The following is a 12,737-nucleotide window of genomic DNA, read 5'->3' on the forward strand; positions in this document are numbered from 1 at the left end:
GTGGTTCTGTACTGGTTGATGTCATGTCTTGCTTCCCGTCTGATGACATCACGTGTGGTTCTGTACTGGATGATGTTATGTGCTTCTTGTCTGATGACATCACGTGTAGTTCTGTACTGGATGATGTCATGTCTTGCTTCCTGTCTGATGACATCACGTGTGGTTCTTTACTGGATGAAGTCATGTCTTGCTTCCCGTCTGATGACATCACGTGTGGTTCTGTACTGGATGATGTCAGGTCTTGCTTCCTGTCTGATGACATCACGTGTGGTTCTGTACTGGATGATGTCATGTGCTTCCTGTCTGATGACATCACGTGTGGTTCCGCACTGGATGATGTCATGTCTTGCTTCCTGTCTGATGACATCACGCGTGGTTCTGTACTGGGTGATGTCATGTCTTGCTTCCTGTCTGATGACATCACGTGTGGTTCTGTACTGAATGATGTCAGGCCTTGCTTCCTGTCTGATGACATAATGTGTGGTTCTGTACTGGTTGATGTCATGTCTTGCTTCCTGTCTGATGATATCACGCGTGGTTCTATACTGGATGATGTCATGTTTTGCTTCCTGTCTGATGACATTACATGTGGTTCTGTACTGGATGATGTCATGTCTTGCTTCCTGTCTGATGACATAAGGCGTGGTTCTGTACTGGATGGTGTCATGTCTTGCTTCCTGCCTGATGACATCACACTTGGTTCTGTACTGGATGATGTCATGTCTTGATTCCTGTCTGATGACATCACGTGTGGTACTGCACTGGATGACGTCATGTCTTGTTTCCTGTCTGATAACATCACGCTTGGTTTTGTACTGGATGATGTCATGTCTTCCTTCCTGTCTGATGACATCACGTGTGGTTTTGTACTGGATGATGTCAGGTCTTGCTTCCTGTCTGATGACATCACGTGTGGTTCTGTACTGAATGATGTCATGTCTTGCTTCCTGTCTTATGACATCACGTGTGGTTCTGTACTGGAAGATGTCATGTCTTGCTTCCTGTCTGATGACATCATGTGTGGTTCTGTACTGAATGATGTCATGTCTTGCTTCCTGTCTGATGACATCACGTGTGGTTCTGTACTGGATGATGTCATGTCTTGCTTCCTGACTGATGACATCACGCGTGGTTCTGTACTGCATGATGTCATATCTTGCTTCCTGTCTGATGACATCACGTGTGGTTCTGTACTGGATGATGTCATGTGCTTCCTGTCTGATGACATCACGCGTGGTTCTGTACTGGATAATGTCATGTCTTGCTACCTGTCTGATGACATCACGTGTGGTTCTGTACTGGATGATGTCAGGTCTTGCTTCCTGTCTGATGACATCACGTGTGGTTCTGTACTGGATGATGTCATGTCTTGCTTCCTGTCTGATGACATCACGTGTGGTTCTGTACTGGATGATGTCAGGTCTTGCTTCCTGTCTGATGACATCACGTGTGGTTCTGTACTGGATGATGTCATGTCTTGTTTCCTGACTGATGACATCACGTGTGGTTCTGTACTGGATGATGTCAGTTCTTGCTTCCTCTCCGATGACATCACGTGTGGTTCTGTACTGGATGATGTCATGTCTTGCTTCCTGTCTGATGACATCACGCTTGTTTCTGTACTGGATGATGTCATGTCTTGCTTCCTGTCTGATGACATCACGTGTGGTTCTGTACTGGATGATGTTATGTCTTGCTACCTGTCTGATAACATCACGTGTGGTTCTGTACTGGATGATGTCAGGTCTTGCTTCCTGTCTGATGACATCACGCGTGGTTCTGTACTGGATGATGTCATGTCTTGCTACCTGTCTGATGACATTACATGTTGTTCTGTACTGGATGATGTCATGTCTTCCTTCCTGTCTGATGACATCACGCGTGGTTCTGTACTGGATGATGTCATGTCTTGCTTCCCGTCTGATGACATCATGTGTGGTTCTGTACTGGATGATGTCATGTCTTGCTTCCCGTCTGATGACATCACGTGTGGTTCTGTACTGGATCATGTCATGCCTTGCTTCCTGTCTGATGACATCACGCGTGGTTCTGTACTGGTTGATGTCATGTCTTGCTTCCCGTCTGATGACATCACGTGTGGTTCTGTACTGGATGATGTTATGTGCTTCTTGTCTGATGACATCACGTGTAGTTCTGTACTGGATGATGTCATGTCTTGCTTCCTGTCTGATGACATCACGTGTGGTTCTTTACTGGATGAAGTCATGTCTTGCTTCCCGTCTGATGACATCACGTGTGGTTCTGTACTGGATGATGTCAGGTCTTGCTTCCTGTCTGATGACATCACGTGTGGTTCTGTACTGGATGATGTCATGTGCTTCCTGTCTGATGACATCACGTGTGGTTCCGCACTGGATGATGTCATGTCTTGCTTCCTGTCTGATGACATCACGCGTGGTTCTGTACTGGGTGATGTCATGTCTTGCTTCCTGTCTGATGACATCACGTGTGGTTCTGTACTGAATGATGTCAGGCCTTGCTTCCTGTCTGATGACATAATGTGTGGTTCTGTACTGGTTGATGTCATGTCTTGCTTCCTGTCTGATGATATCACGCGTGGTTCTATACTGGATGATGTCATGTTTTGCTTCCTGTCTGATGACATTACATGTGGTTCTGTACTGGATGATGTCATGTCTTGCTTCCTGTCTGATGACATCACATGTGGTTCTGTACTGGATGATGTGATGTCTTGCTTCCTGTCTGATGACATCACGTGTGGTTCTGTACTGAATGATGTCAGGCCTTGCTTCCTGTCTGATGACATAATGTGTGGTTCTGTACTGGTTGATGTCATGTCTTGCTTCCTGTCTGATGATATCACGCGTGGTTCTATACTGGATGATGTCATGTTTTGCTTCCTGTCTGATGACATTACATGTGGTTCTGTACTGGATGATGTCATGTCTTGCTTCCTGTCTGATGACATCACATGTGGTTCTGTACTGGATGATGTGATGTCTTGCTTCCTGTCTGATGACATCACATGTGGTTCTGTACTGGATTATATCATGTCTTGCTTCCTGTCTGATGACATCACGCGTGGTTCTGTACTGGATGATGTTATGTCTTGCTTCCTGTCTGATGACATCACATGTGGTTCTGTACTGGATGATGTCATGTCTTGCTTCCTGTCTGATGACATTACATGTGGTTCTGTACTGGATGATGTCATGTCTTGCTTCCTGTCTGATGACATCACATGTGGTTCTGTACTGGATGATGTGATGTCTTGCTTCCTGTCTGATGACATCACATGTGGTTCTGTACTGGATTATATCATGTCTTTCTTCCTGTCTGATGACATCACGCGTGGTTCTGTACTGGATGATGTCATGTCTTGCTTCCTGTCTGATGACATCACGCGTGGTTCTGTACTGGATGATGTCATGTTTTGCTTCCTGTCTGATGACATTACATGTGGTTCTGTACTGGATGATGTCATGTCTTGCTTCCTGTCTGATGACATCACATGTGGTTCTGTACTGGATGATGTGATGTCTTGCTTCCTGTCTGATGACATCACATGTGGTTCTGTACTGGATTATATCATGTCTTTCTTCCTGTCTGATGACATCACGCGTGGTTCTGTACTGGATGATGTCATGTCTTGCTTCCTGTCTGATGACATCATGTGTGGTTCTGTACTGGATGATGTCATGTCTTGCTTCCTGTCTCATGACATCACGCGTGGTATTGTACTGGATGATGTCATATCTTGCTTCCTGTCTGGTGACATCACGTGTGGTTCTGTACTGGATGATGTCATGTGCTTCCTGTCTGTTGAAATCACGCGTGGTTCTGTACTGGATGATGTCATGTCTTGCTTCCTGTCTGATGACATCACGTGTTGTTCTGCACTGGATGATGTCAGGTCTTGCTTCCTCTCTGATGACATCACGTGTGGTTCTGTACTGGATGATGTCATGTCTTGCTTCCTGTCTGATAACATCACGTGTGGTTCTGTACTGGATGATGTCATGTCTTGCTTCCTGTCTGATGACATCACGTGTGGTTCTGTACTGGATGATGTCATGTCTTGCTTCCTGTCTGATAACATCACGTGTGGTTCTGTACTGGATGATGTCATGTCTTGCTTCCTGTCTGATGATATCACGTGTTGTTCTGCACTGGATGATGTCAGGTCTTGCTTCCTCTCTGATGACATCACGTGTGGTTCTGTACTGGATGATGTCATGTCTTGCTTCCTGTCTGATAACATCACGTGTGGTTCTGTACTGGATGGTGTCAGGTCTTGCTTCCTGTCTGATGACATCACGTCTGGTTCTGCACTGGATGATGTCAGGTCTTGCTTCCTGTCTGATGACATCACGTCTGGTTCTGCACTGGATGATGTCAGGTCTTGCTTCCTGTCTGATGACATCACGCGTGGTACTGTACTAGATGATGTCACATCTTTCTCCTTGTCTGATGACATCACGTGTGGTACTTTACTGGATGATGCCAGGTTTTGCTTCCTGTCTGATGATATCACGTGTGGCTCTGTACTGGATGATGTCATGTCTTGCTTCCTGTCTAATGACATCACGCGTGGTTCTGTACTGGATGACGTCAGGTCTTGTTTCCTGTCTGATGACATCACGTTTGGTTCTGTACTGGATGATGTCATGTCTTGCTACCTGTCTGATGACATTACATGTTGTTCTGTACTGGATGATGTCATGTCTTGCTTCCCGTCTGATGACATCATGTGTGGTTCTGTACTGGATGATGTCATGTCTTGCTTCCCGTCTGATGACATCACGTGTGGTTCTGTACTGGATCATGTCATGCCTTGCTTCCTGTCTGATGACATCACGCGTGGTTCTGTACTGGTTGATGTCATGTCTTGCTTCCCGTCTGATGACATCACGTGTGGTTCTGTACTGGATGATGTTATGTGCTTCTTGTCTGATGACATCACGTGTGGTTCTGTACTGGATGATGTCATGTCTTGCTTCCTGTCTGATGACATCACGTGTGGTTCTTTACTGGATGAAGTCATGTCTTGCTTCCCGTCTGATGACATCACGTGTGGTTCTGTACTGGATGATGTCAGGTCTTGCTTCCTGTCTGATGACATCACGTGTGGTTCTGTACTGGATGATGTCATGTGCTTCCTGTCTGATGACATCACGTGTGGTTCCGCACTGGATGATGTCATGTCTTGCTTCCTGTCTGATGACATCACGCGTGGTTCTGTACTGGGTGATGTCATGTCTTGCTTCCTGTCTGATGACATCACGTGTGGTTCTGTACTGAATGATGTCAGGCCTTGCTTCCTGTCTGATGACATAATGTGTGGTTCTGTACTGGTTGATGTCATGTCTTGCTTCCTGTCTGATGATATCACGCGTGGTTCTATACTGGATGATGTCATGTTTTGCTTCCTGTCTGATGACATTACATGTGGTTCTGTACTGGATGATGTCATGTCTTGCTTCCTGTCTGATGACATCACATGTGGTTCTGTACTGGATGATGTGATGTCTTGCTTCCTGTCTGATGACATCACATGTGGTTCTGTACTGGATTATATCATGTCTTGCTTCCTGTCTGATGACATCACGCGTGGTTCTGTACTGGATGATGTTATGTCTTGCTTCCTGTCTGATGACATCACATGTGGTTCTGTACTGGATGATGTCATGTCTTGCTTCCTGTCTGATGACATTACATGTGGTTCTGTACTGGATGATGTGATGTCTTGCTTCCTGTCTGATGACATCACGTGTGGTTCTGTACTGGATTATATCATGTCTTGCTTCCTGTCTGATGACATCACGCGTGGTTCTGTACTGGATGATGTCATGTCTTGCTTCCTGTCTGATGACATCACGCATGGTTCTATACTGGATGATGTCATGTCTTGCTTCCTGTGTGATGACATCACGTGTGGTTCTGTACTGGATGATGTCAGGTCTTGCTTCCTGTCTGATGACATCACGTGTGGTTCTGTACTGGATGATGTCAGGTCTTGCTTCCTGTCTGATGACATCACGTGTGGTTCTGTACTGGATAATGTCATGTGCTTCCTGTCTGATGACATCACGTGTGGTTCTGTACTGGATGATGTCATGTCTTGTTTCCTGTCTGATGACATCCCTTGTGGTTCTGTACTGGATGATGTCATGTGCTTCCTGTCTGATGACATCACGTGTGGTTCCGTACTGGATAATGTCATGTCTTGCTTCCTGTCTGATGACATCACGTGTGGTTCCGTACTGGATGATGTCATGTCTTTCTTCTTGTCTGATGACATCACGTGTGGTTCTGTACTGGATGATGTCATGTGCTTCCTGTCTGATGACATCACTTGTGGTTCTGTACTGGATGATGTCATGTTCTTCCTGTCCGATGACATCACGTGTGGTTCTGTACTGGATGATGTCATGTCTTGCTTCCTGTTTGATGAGATCACGTGTGGTTCTGTACTCGATGATGTCATGTGCTTCCTGTCTGATGACATTACGTGTGGTTCTCTACTGGATGATGTCATGTCTTGTTTCCTATCTGATGACATCACTTGTGGTTCTGTACTGGATGATGTCATGTGCTTCCTGTCTGATGACATCACGCGTGGTTCTGTACTGGATGATGTCATGTGCTTCCTGTCTGATGACATCACGCATGGTTCTGTACTGGATGATGTCATGTCTTCCTTCCTGTCTGATGACATCATGCGTGGTTCTGTACTGGATGATGTCAGGTCTTGCTTCCCTGTCTGATGACATCACATGTGGTTCTGTACTGGATGACGTCATGTCTTGCTTCCTGTCTGATGACATCACACGTGGTTCTGTACTGGATGATGTCAGGTCTTGCTTTCTGTCTGATGACATCACGTGTGGTTCTGTACTGGATGATGTCAGGTCTTGCTTCTTGTCTGATGACATCACGTGTGATTCTGTACTGGATGATGTCATGTCTTGCTTCCTCTCTGATGACATCACACATGGTTCTGTACTGGATGATGTCAGGTCTTGCTTCTTGTCTGATGACATCACGTGTGGTTCTGTACTGGATGACGTCATGTCTTGCTTCCTGTCTGATGACATCACGCGTGGTTCTGTACTGGATGATGTCATGTCTTGCTTCCTCTCTGATGACATCACGTGTGGTTCTGTACTGGATGATGTCATGTCTTGCTTCCTCTCTGATGACATCATGCTTTCCTCTCCTGCTTAGTTCTATTACTTTCTTCTTACAATTCATTTTCAGATTGAAAATAAAACCCCAAAAAATTTAATTTTCCGCAGACAAAGTTTTATCTGGGGTTTAAGTGCCTGTGACATTTGTTGAAGTTTGTGTAGAGCTCGTGCCGCCGCCGCCGGTCCTATAATGAGATGGAGGAGGCATAAAGAAGAGGAAGATTTAACTAGAAAGAAAGTCATGGAGAAATGATAAATATTAGGAGGGAGCAATCCTAATAAAGAGACAGAAAACCCAAAGTCATCGCTAAATAATCCGCCAGCACGTCCCGTGCACATGTATGGCAGCCGTGACACATCGCTCCCCGCAATCGTCTCAATAAACATATTTCTTCCTCCAGTCTGCACAGCGACAGATGATTTAATTGCTCTGCAGAAGATCAATGGCAGATAGGGGAAGGTAATTAGTCCTCTGTCAGGTCTAACTTGTCGCGGAGGTAAAGTAAAGGCCCCCCGGCTTCCTGCGGCTTCATGTTATCACCGCTCCGGGTCAGACCGTACATGATCAGGATGTGACCTCTCCCCTGACCTCGCGCTGTACCTGTCACCGCCAGCAGACACCTGGAATCATGGTGATGGCTTCCAATAGATATGGGGGCTGCTCTCAGGGGGAATCACCGGCCATGTCTAATATGCATGATTGATCCTAGAATTAGAGGCAAAACGGATACGTAGTAATGGAGTCTGCAGATTATCTAGAGAGTTCAGTGGTATAATAATCTGCAGAAGTGGCGGACACGGGCAGAATAGGGCCCCTCTGCAAGAACACTACACGGACCTCTCTTTTTGTCTGTGACAGGACCTGCTTGCTGATTTGGAGGTGGTAGGTGGCCCCCTTAACTCTAGGGCCCCCTGTGCGGTTGCAGGTGTCGCACCGATATGCCCGCCCTGGGCTGCAGAATCTATTCGAGATGAACGATTCCATTTGTGCTTCCCTGATCCGGCTCTCGGGCTACTCCTCCATGGTGGCCGCTCTTCACCTCTCCGCCTGGCATCCTGGGGACCACTGGCCCGTTCTAGACATGATGCCGGGGGCTATGGAGGACTGGACGTCTGGCCAGGGCGGTGCGTCCCACTCATTTCTGCTTTGCATCTATGTATTTGCTCTTTTCCATTTCTCTCTACCTATCACTGATCATTAGATTAGACGCTCTCGTTATGGCGGAGAAGCTCGCTCTGACTTTTGCGCTGTTTATTAGGATATTTTGCAGTATTCTCTCGGCTCTTCGGGACGCGTTGGCGCTGTGCATACACATTAGCACAATAATCTAAGTGGTGCTTTAGTGCCTGCTGAGTAGCGGGCGGCGGGTACGCTCTGCGGCGGGCGGCAGCTTCGCTCTGTAGCGAGTGGCGGTTACGTGGCGCTTTACACAGACGTGAATTGAAAATTAAAAAAAAAATAAAATAAAAGTAAAAGGCAATTGTTAGCATGAAAAAAAAGAGAAAAATTGGCCGCGTTCTGAATTTCCCGGCGCTCATTATTTTACTGCAATTTCTGCTTTTCATTTGAAAAAAAAAAAAAAAAGCGAAAACACATTGAAACCTGTATAATTAAATAAGAAGTGCTAATTGAAGATCTTTCAGCTTAAAAGCCTTCAGAGGAACGGGGAGACGCTTTCCTCGGCTCCAGCACTTGGCACTTGAAATCCACTTTTGGCAGGAATGAGATAAAAGGTATTTTGTGCCGTCACGACCAGATCCATCCAGGCAATAACCGGGACAATGAGCTGCGAGAGGGGCGGCCGCTCCTGGAGGGCTCTCACCGAATGACCACTGCTTGGGGGAGGACTCTCATCATCCGCTGGTTACATATAAAGCGAAAATCACATCTAATGACTGCGGCTAAAAATGAAATGAATTCCTGCGGCGAAAACTGTTACATTGTATCACTCATATGTAGCAGCCAGAGCCGTCATTACATCGCTGAGCGAGGGGGCACGTGCTCAATCGCGTGCCACTTTAAGAGTTTGTTCTCTTGTATCACATATTTATAGAGTGTCTTTATACAGGTTGTGTTGTGCTTTCCCTTTTCCCTTTTTCTGGAGCCTCGCAGGGATCCTGAGGCACGATTGCTTTCTAGCAGGGCAGGATTGTTACAGGAGGGCAGACACTGGGTGACATGGGCAGAGGGTAACGTCTGAGATTCTGGGGCTGAGTGGGCCTCAGTATCTTCAATGCTGGGAGAAATCAGATCAGTTTGTTGAATTAAAGGGGAATCCTCCATCACTTCCTACAGGTTTATAATAGAAGGCAGGAATTATGGAGAAGGGCGCACATACTATACAGGCCACCAGGGGGCACTGGGCGAGGATCCTAGGTTATTATCACACTGTGATATTGGGTGGATGGAACAATGGATGGAACAATGTAACAACTCGTTCTTTGCATCAATATTGACGACATTCTGTGTCATGTGACTCTAATATACAGAGATAATCACAGAACTGGAGAGAACAGATAGCGTCCACGTTACATTCTCTGCTGCTGCAATACTGGGAGAAAACTGCACTAATGGCCCATGTAGACTGGCCGGCCGGGGCCGCTAAAGGGAGTCCGTCAGCAGAAAACCGCCCGTATAAACTAATCACAATGCCTTGTAGGGGATATCGCCCTATAAGTAGTCGTGCCCTATATGTAGTTGTGATTGCCCTATAAAAGTCGCTGCTTTAGTGATATAATTGCTGCCTTCCTTCTGCAGAAACTGAAGTTTAATCAAAATTGCTAAATAGGCATCTCAGTGCACCCTAGGTGTGGCCAAGATGCTCTGCCCACTGATTTTGTATGCCCCACCTTCCCCACTGGTGATGGACAGCGCTGGCATGCCTTTTCTGTGAAAACAGGCAAGTCAGTACTGTCCATCACCAATGAGGGAGGCAGGCCACTCAAAACCAGGGGTGGAGTGGTGCACTGCGACTTCTGGTCACACCCAGGGTGCACCGAGCAGCCTGATAAGCATATGAAACCATAACATCTCCTCTGGACTTCTGGTGACAGGAGAGGAATCTCATTCTGGTGGATGATGGGAGAGAAGCTGCCTTGTCTATATGGTGCGTGTGGCGCCCAATCAGCACCAGGGACATTGTATCTTCTGGTTTAGGATTGTTGAGGTATCCTAAGGGGGGACCCCATTAACATCAGTGATACATTAATCTTCACACAATGGAGCCAGTACTAGAATTATTCCACTTTTTCAGCTAGTCGGCGCTCCCTCCCCACGTTCGCTGCTGTCTTTGTCTCGTGTTTTTGGGGTTTGCGGCGTGAACCCCAAAAATCTATAAATGAGATTTTTTTTTGTAAGAGCGAGGGAAGTTCTTGCAGTTCCTTGAGGGGTTGTTAGGACTTGGATTAGGCTGGACCACAAGCCGTCCTGACGCACCCCGATTCGCTGCCGCATTCCCGCTGCCCCTGCACGCTCCAGAGCCCTGGGCGGCCTGGATGGTTTCTAAATTTAAAGCAGAGCGTGGACTGATTTCAGATAGGAGACCGAGCAGCGACGACGAGGAATTGGCCACAACTCCGCTCACAGCAATGTCTTCAGCGAGCGCTGCCAAACCGAGCGGAGAGATTCTGGTCTCTGTTACATTTTCGTCCCGGGACCTTGGAAATATGTTATCAACTCTGCATCTCTGAATCGTAGGCGAAGGATTTGGAGCCGGAGGAGAAAATGACCACTGGCCAAACCCAAACTGGGAAATCTGCTCCGCGGCTTCCTGTTCTCCTCTGGTTCTCAGAAGTGGAGAGAAAGAGGAGATGGAAAATTCTGGAGTAAATCTGGAGGTGCCGAATTCAAGGGAAACCGCCAACTCGAGGCGATCAGAGAACGGATGTGCCGCTTAGCTCTACCTGGAAGCTCCCACTCCTTCATGCGTGGAGTTCAGGCTGCATAATGTCCCCAGCCTGCTGCAGCCACAAGCATGTGACTCCCCCGTGATCATTAATAGGGACAGGTGGGCATTTGCCCCCAGTGCTGGCTACTGGTAGTACCGACAAGGCAGAGTCTTTCCTCTGGGGATCGGGGGAGGGCAGCAAACTGAGCAACACTGCTATTACTCCTGTGTCCCCCGCTGTAAAGGGAACCTACCATTTGATACTGCCCAAACCACAGGCAGCACAGATTGGAGTCTGGCCGGGCGGTTTCAGAGTCTGGCCAGGCGGTTTCGGAGTCTGGCCGGGCGGATTCGGAGTCTGGCCGGGCGGGTTCGGAGTCTGGCCGGGCAGGTTCGCAGTCTGGCCGGGCGGGTTCGGAGTCTGGCCAGGCTGGTTCGGAGTCTGGCCGGGCTGGTTCGGAGTCTGGCCGGGCGGGTTCGGAGTCCGGCCGGGCGGGTTCGCAGTCCGGCCGGGCGGGTTCAGAGTCCGGCCGGGCGGGTTCGAGGTCCGGCCAGGCTGGTTCGGAGTCTGGCCGGGCGGGTTCGGAGTCTGGCCGGGCGGGTTCAGAGTCTGGCCGGGCGGGTTCGGAGTCTGGCCGGGCGGGTTCGGAGTCTGGCCGGGCTGGTTCGGAGTCTGGCCGGGCGGGTTCGGAGTCTGGCCGGGCGGGTTAGGAGTCTGGCCGGGTGGGTTCGGAGTCTGGCGACTGTGGCCTGGGATGTTTCCCTTTGTAATGCTGAGATGTTTCAGAGTTGACACAGCTTCTAATCGATTCATCACTGTATTTTGCCTGCTTTTGGTGTGAATACCGATCAGTTTGTGACTCTTTGATTTGTGACATCTTCATTGCAGGATTTGCATTTTTTTTTTATAGTTATCATTTTGTTTAATTTTCTGATTTTTACAGCAATGCAGCTTTTCCAGAGGTTTTGAGTTGATTTATGAAATGCAACTTTGTAACAAGTCACTAACAATTTGGGCTGATGTCCTCTGGATCCCCCGCAGTGATTTCTCTGTAAGATAGAATTTTTTGCAGAATTTAAGACTTTTTGCTCTGAAAAAAAACAAAACAAAGAAAACAGACAAAAATAAAGACCGTTCTTGTAGACCAAAAATTATTGAACCACGTTCGGCATTTGGTGCAAAACATGGTAACAAAGAAGAACGGTGATTAGCAAAAAAACGGAAATGATGAATCAGGACCAAAGTGTGTAAAGCGGCCGGGGACTATGCAGAGACGTGGCGAGTCCAGTGCAGCCACCTGCCGACTTCTCCCCACGCCGCTCCCGGTGATTGGCAGGTCCTGGCTATATACACACATCAGAGTGACCTGTCAGTCATCTGGAGTTGGGCAAGGAGAAGCCGGCCGAGGGTCTCCCCCAGTCACGCAGTGTCTGATTCCTGCTGCCCGGGGTTTGAGCATTGTGTATCTAGTGACAGGTTACATCTGGGTTTGCTCCCTCTGCTTCTGCCGTTGGGCGGTGCTGGACCTTCAGTGCGGTCAATAATGTGGCAGCTCTGTTTCATATTCTGGGACTTGTGGTGCCATCAAGGGAGGGAGCTTGTGGGTTAATTGCTCCCATAGTCTTCCCACGATCTCCCTTCTGTGGCTTTGGAGGCTCAGACTGTGTAAGCCTCAGC

Source organism: Phyllobates terribilis, unplaced genomic scaffold (genome assembly GCF_046119375.1).
Source record: "Phyllobates terribilis strain yellow unplaced genomic scaffold, ASM4611937v1 Scaffold_7__3_contigs__length_470593459, whole genome shotgun sequence".
Lineage (NCBI taxonomy): Eukaryota > Metazoa > Chordata > Amphibia > Anura > Dendrobatidae > Phyllobates > Phyllobates terribilis.